Here is a 6,336-nt window from a genome sequence, read left to right on the forward strand (position 1 = left end):
AACCCTTGGGTACGTAGGGTGTTTAGCAAAAGTTTTTGTTTCCCCAAAACCTTTTTTTTTTTTTTTTTTTTTTTTTTTACTATTTTCTTAGAAAGTAAGACAAACCAAACACAGATGGTTTAAAGCTTTTTAAATTTTAAATGTTTTCCATTAATTTAGGCTTTACAAAGTGTACTGCTTCTATGGAGCATAAAAGCTTCAGAGGGTATGAAATCACCTTTCCTTTTCTGACACTGATGAAGCTTCAAAACAGCGTGCGCTGTCCCGCTCCTTCTTTTTATACCATCTAAGCTCTCATGAACCCACAATCAGACGCTGCAGCTGTGACATCAGTAAAGTCAATCTGGTTTAGTGATGAGGGCCTGAGGATGGAGATTAGGCCTCTGACACTTCGGGCTGGTTAATAAAAGCCTGGTACACCAGTCATTACAGCAGGAATGGCTGGTTTCACACTTTTGCATCATCAAGACAATAGTCTGCTCTCTTTGCGGCTGTACAGTTTGACCTCTGAAATCTCTGCAGCCTCTGTGTTTGAGTGTCTATAGGTATGCATATCAAAGCAGATTTTCTTTGTGTCCTTTCAGAATTTCTGACCTTTCATAGTTTTTTTTGTTTTTTTTTTTTAACAACCTTATGATAAAGACATGCTACATGATTGCAAAATAAGTGTGTGTTTTCTAATGGAAGTGAATTTTTCCCTAGAAGTATTACCTTCTCTATTAGGTTTGCAGAATGGGGATTTTTACTGTTGTGTTTTTCTCTGTGTGTTTTGATCTAGGAGGATAATGGAAAACAAAGAGCATATCAACATTTTTGATGGGTATTCATGTCATTCTGTCACAGGAGTTAGACGGAAACTCAGAACAAGGCTGACAGCATCGAGCTGCACAAAGCACCGTGCTCTTTGTGTCCTTATCATTCAGGTATTACTCATCCTGCAGAAACCTCTTTAAATATTTACCTTAAGCGGATTTGTCGTCTCAAGAGGAGTGGGAATCACATTGTTACATTAGGAAACACATTTCAAAAATAACAAGGTAGGGTAGCATGTTGTTGTGGGGAATGTAACATCTAACATGTTACGGTAAGGGTACAATTTGAGAAAGTCATCAAGAAAGTAATGCACTTCAGTCTGAAGTCATCAAGACACGACAAGCCAAGCTCATGTCTCTTTTGTTATTTAATAGTTGAAGGCTTTGGGGAGTCCAAAACAGGTTGGTTTCACTTTACCGTCACCTGTCACTGATAACAGATAGTCACACCTAGTGCACTTCCACACTCCTTCTGTGGATGCTGTATCATTTTATGGTTGACCTAAGAAGAATCTTTTTTTTTTTTTACATCTTGCACTTGGGCTTTTTCAGATGAATGAAAATGTTTTCTACATCATAACTAGGAATGGGCACAGCATGAGAATGATAACCTTGAGTAAAATCTCATTGTGTCATGTTATTAACGCGAACATTTAAATATGATCCCATTGCTTTTAAAACAAAAAAAGCAATACTACAATAGCGTAGTATAGTATTTCGTACTTAATGTTGTCTGATACTTATTCACAGTATTTATTTTAATTATTGAAATTGCAGCTGAAAGTATTGACAGTCTATTGTTTCATCTGCTCGTGACAATGTCATCTTACAAGCAAATCAACAACGTGACAATGTGACAACGTTGATTTGCAAATAAATCAAATCAGAGGTCAATGAGTTAGTTTAAAAGCTCTTTTAAAGAAATGTACACGGTGGAATACTAAAGCAAAAAGAAAAATGTTTAATGTTTACCAATTTACCATAAAGCAAAAAAAAAAAGAATAAACAACTGAGTTGAAATTATTAGAAGAGTTTATATAAATATTTAGTAGAATGTTAGTTTTTCTGGCACTGGTGTCCTTTATTTGCAGAGGATCAGACAAGAAATGAGTAGCAAGACAAGGGAGGAAGACATGCAAAAAAAATGTTAGTAGGGAATTGAACCCCAAACTGCTGTGTTGAGAACTAACAGCCTCTGAATATGGGGCTACATCTACACCACAAACCACCCCAAATCTACTTTTTAAATACATTTTGGTGCCGCCCATGGGTACAGGTAGAAAATCAACCACAGCTTCTGCCCGCCCATTACCCGCCCAATTTGCTGCCTACATGAGGATGTGAGGAACACGCTGCCAATGGAGACACACCCAACTTGGTTAGAACCGAACCAGGCATTAACTGGTTACTAACACTGGAGGAGGGGCTAATGAGCAGTTTCCAGGAAGTAAGTGATCTCCATAATGACCCTAGGGATCAGGATACAAAAAACTGGAGTCCAGACCGCCGACATCAACGATGAATCCAGTTTGTCATAGGTGACAATAGAGGCGAGAGTCAGAACTACAGGAAGCAAAGAAGACAAATAGATTGACACTGAGCAAAATGATCTGGTGATTGTCTTAGGGAGTCAACTGTCTTTCAGCTCCTCTTGATGAGCATTAACGAGTCGCAGGTGAGAAACCCACATCTGCTGGAGACAAGAAGGGAAGAAACACTGAAACAACCTGCGCACAGATTAGTGGATATTACCACCATGGTTTAAAATTGTTTTTTAAACCAAAGTCCATCTCAAGATCCTCACAAATCCATCACATTTACACTGTGAGTAGATGGATGTGTTTATGTGCGCAGCAACTTCTCAGTCTCTTATCTGAGGCTTAACAACAAGCAGCCTTTCCTAAAGTAAACACATTTATGATCTCAGAGGAAATCAATCTTCTTTACACAATACCAGTATTGTGGAGGTGTCGTGTCATCATCTGCTCATTTGGCATGATACTAATTTGACAGCTTTTGTCCTCACCTTCCACGCAACGGAAAAAAAAAAGACCACAGGAAAAACGTATTGTTGTTCACAGAGCTCCTCCAAAACATGATTTTTCCCTCGACCGTAGTAATAAAGGTGCACAGTGTGGGCTGGGTACATTTCTCTCCTAATCTATAGTCCACTGCAGAAGCCCATCCATCACTCTCCAACAAAAGAGATGTCCTCCACTCCAGAGACAGCTGCTCAGCCACAGTGCTACAACAACACATGTGCCTCTGCATCAGTCAGTTTGAGTCCATAAAGGAATGGGTTGGCTTGCTCAGTTGTTTGTTTATATTGAGATCATGTTGAACATTAACTATTACATTTAGATTTATTTAATTTTAAGTAGTCAGCGCTGTGTGAGTGAGTTTCTGGATGCAGAGTGCCTCGTAAACTTGTTCACATCCTTCCAAACATTTTTGTATTTTGCTGCAAACTTTAATATCTATAATTGTTATTATGATTTTATGATAGATCATATTGAATGATTGTAAAACAGGAAGGAAAAAAGCACACAGTTTTTTTCTGTTTTTTTTTTTTTTTACAAATGGAAATCTGAAAAATGTACACAACCCCCTTTACTCTGACAACTTTAAAGACAATCCTGTGCAACAAATTGCTTTCAAAAGTCACCTATTACATAAATATGATCCACAGCTGTCAGTGAGATGACTATAGGCTATTAGTTGTGCCATGATGCAAAGGTGGCAGGAAGAAAATAATTTTTGGGAAGAAAAAAAAAGACATAATAAATTTCATGTACCATTTGCCACCAGCTGTAGAATCACAGAAATCAATCTAATTGGGAATCAGTCTCAAGATTTAAAAAATTGGCCCTTCCAGACACTAAGCATTATGTCTAATTGAACCTGATCTGTTTTGCAAATTAAAAATGGGTGAGAATTTCACTGCATAAGTCAACAGCTGCCAGAGTCACACTTTAAAAGTCGTTCAGTTGTAACTGCAGCAAAAGGCGATTCTATGAAGTATTTATTCAGGGGGGCGGGGGGGCTGAAGACGGGTATTTGTAATAAAAAAAAAAAAGTATTTTCTTTTTGCTACACGGACACTAATATATGTCAGTCTATCACATAAAATCAAAAGTAATATGAATAAATCTCTACGTTTATTCAGAGTTACAAACGCTTGGTCGAGTGTGATTGTCAGATTAGCATTTGTTGAACTCTTCCTGGCAGCTCTGACTGTGTAACCACAGGCAGAGCAGTCGGTGTGCATCCATGTGTGCGAGTCCACCTTGCTCGTATGTTCGACCCACACTGGCTCCGCCATCTGCTGCCCGTCCGAGCTCGGACCGACCCAGCGAGGCTCCACACGCACACACAAATCCCAGGGTCCTGGTTGCGGTGGCACAGCCAGGTGGCGTCGTACCAAGTGACCAACGGTTGATGCCCTCACACTGCGTCCTCTGCTGCACCGTCCACCAACAGGAAGTCCCTCTCCATCATCCTGCATTCTGTTTTGATGTGCACGACGGCCTGATTAGCGATGGGAAATAGTGTCTGTTCGTCTGCCCTCCCGTCTGTTTCTCTGTGCCATTTGGCCTGGTTCCCCACTTTAGAGGGGAGAGCATGAGACATGATCCTCACTAAGATCAGCAGCTCATATGTGTGTGTGTGTGTGTGTGTGTGTTTTTTAGAAAGCGGCTCTTGAACAACTCCTTGGAGGGGGGTGTCAGATGGCAGGCGTTTGTGTTGGTGCATGGTGGGGGGATGAAGAGATGATGGATAAAGGTTAGAATAGAGGGAAACAGAAGGAGGGAACGTTGGTCTGTTCTCTGCTCTTTAGCTTTTGTTCTCAAAAACAGTAAACCCCCCCGCGCCCCCCTCCCAGGCTCCCGTCGCCAAAAAAAAAAAAAAAACAAGGGTTATCCTTCAGTCAGGATAAAAAGAAACCTTGTGAAGAAGCGACCAGTTTGTGATGTAAAATGCAGCATACGTTTGAGTTCTGTGGCTTCAATTTTGTAAACGTGTTTGAGATTTATATGTATGCTAGCAGAAATATTTTCTGTAGGTTTTCTGTCAGGTTTCTTACATTCAATTCAAATGGTGCCCTAAAAAAACCCAATGTGCTTTTAATTCAGGCCAAAACTGTGTTAGGGGAAAAACACAGAGCCTCAATGCCAATAGCCAGGAGGCCATTTCAGCGTCTAATCTGCAAGGGCCAATTAAAAACAAGGATTTAAAATAAAAATACATACAAAAAAAAAATCCTTGCTCCCCACACTGATTATCTCTTTTTTTTTCTTTTTTTTTTTGTTCTACTTAAATATTTCATCTCAATAAAAACAATCTAGGATAGCCTCAGTAAATACAAAATGCAGTTTTCAAGTTGTGATTTTATTTACTTACAGACAAAAGCTATCCAAACCCACTGAGCCTATAGGGTGGAAAAAATAATAAACTTCCAAACCTAAAAACTTTGACCACCCTTGGTGACAATTTGCTCTCAGGTGTTTGCTTTTGCTGCACTCTTCTCTGTGTGACTGTTTTAATTTAGCCACATCTATTACAACGAGTTGCTCTGAAACGGCCAGGAATCACACTGCCACCTCCATGTTGACCTTTGTCATGGTCAGTTTTACATTAGGTTAATAGGATGCAGTCCTTCCAAAAGCTACCACTCTTGACTCCTCAGTTGGAATAAAAATTTCCTGGAAGAGGATCATTAAGATATTTCTTAAAAATTGTGAAATTGGGAATATGCTTACTCTTTGATCAGCAGTTGTTTTGGCCTTGAAACTCTCAAATAATTTGAAACTCCTGGTAAGATTCACCGCAGCTCCATGTTTTCTCCATGTGTGAATAATAATTCTAACTATAACCTTAGAAATAGCTTTTGAATCTCCTTAGGACAGATGTAACAAGTAAATAATGTGTCCCATCTGTTCTTGAATACCTTTAAATAAACATGATGTGATGTTTTTTGTTATCTTTTAATCTGCTTCATGTTGTCAGTCAGTTTGCATTTAACTAATTTCTGGTCGTTACCAGGCCTCCGTGTGGCTAGTAAAATTGAACTGAAGTAGAGCAAATTTTTAAGGGCACTACAGAGTTATGTTTTATATTTGATTTAGTCAGAAAAGTGTTTGATACACAACAAACTTTTTTTTTTAAATAAAAAAATTAGCTCAACACTTAAGGACAAACATAGATGAGGAATTCTGAAAGGGAATTAAATAGCATTAAATGTTCCAGGAAAAAAAAAAAAAAAGAAAAGGTTTTATGGCTTCCTGATCGTTGTGAGCTAGTTGAGTACAGCAGCATCTGCAACCCACATGAAATCTAAAAATACTCCTGCACCATTGACTGCTCTATGCCGTACCCTCTGTAGGTAAATGAAAAACTGTGTGCACATGGTATATTGGAGTGTGCATGCTAAACTGGAGATGAGGTATGGTCTGTATTCGCTGGGCTGCTCCAGGCTGGTAATGTGCAGGAATGTTGCAATACATTACCCATATGTGTAAGTAGA

This window comes from Poecilia latipinna, unplaced genomic scaffold (assembly GCF_001443285.1).
Source record: "Poecilia latipinna isolate Pla-1442-1.1 unplaced genomic scaffold, P_latipinna-1.0 Scaffold16, whole genome shotgun sequence".
Taxonomy (NCBI): Eukaryota; Metazoa; Chordata; class Actinopteri; order Cyprinodontiformes; family Poeciliidae; genus Poecilia; species Poecilia latipinna.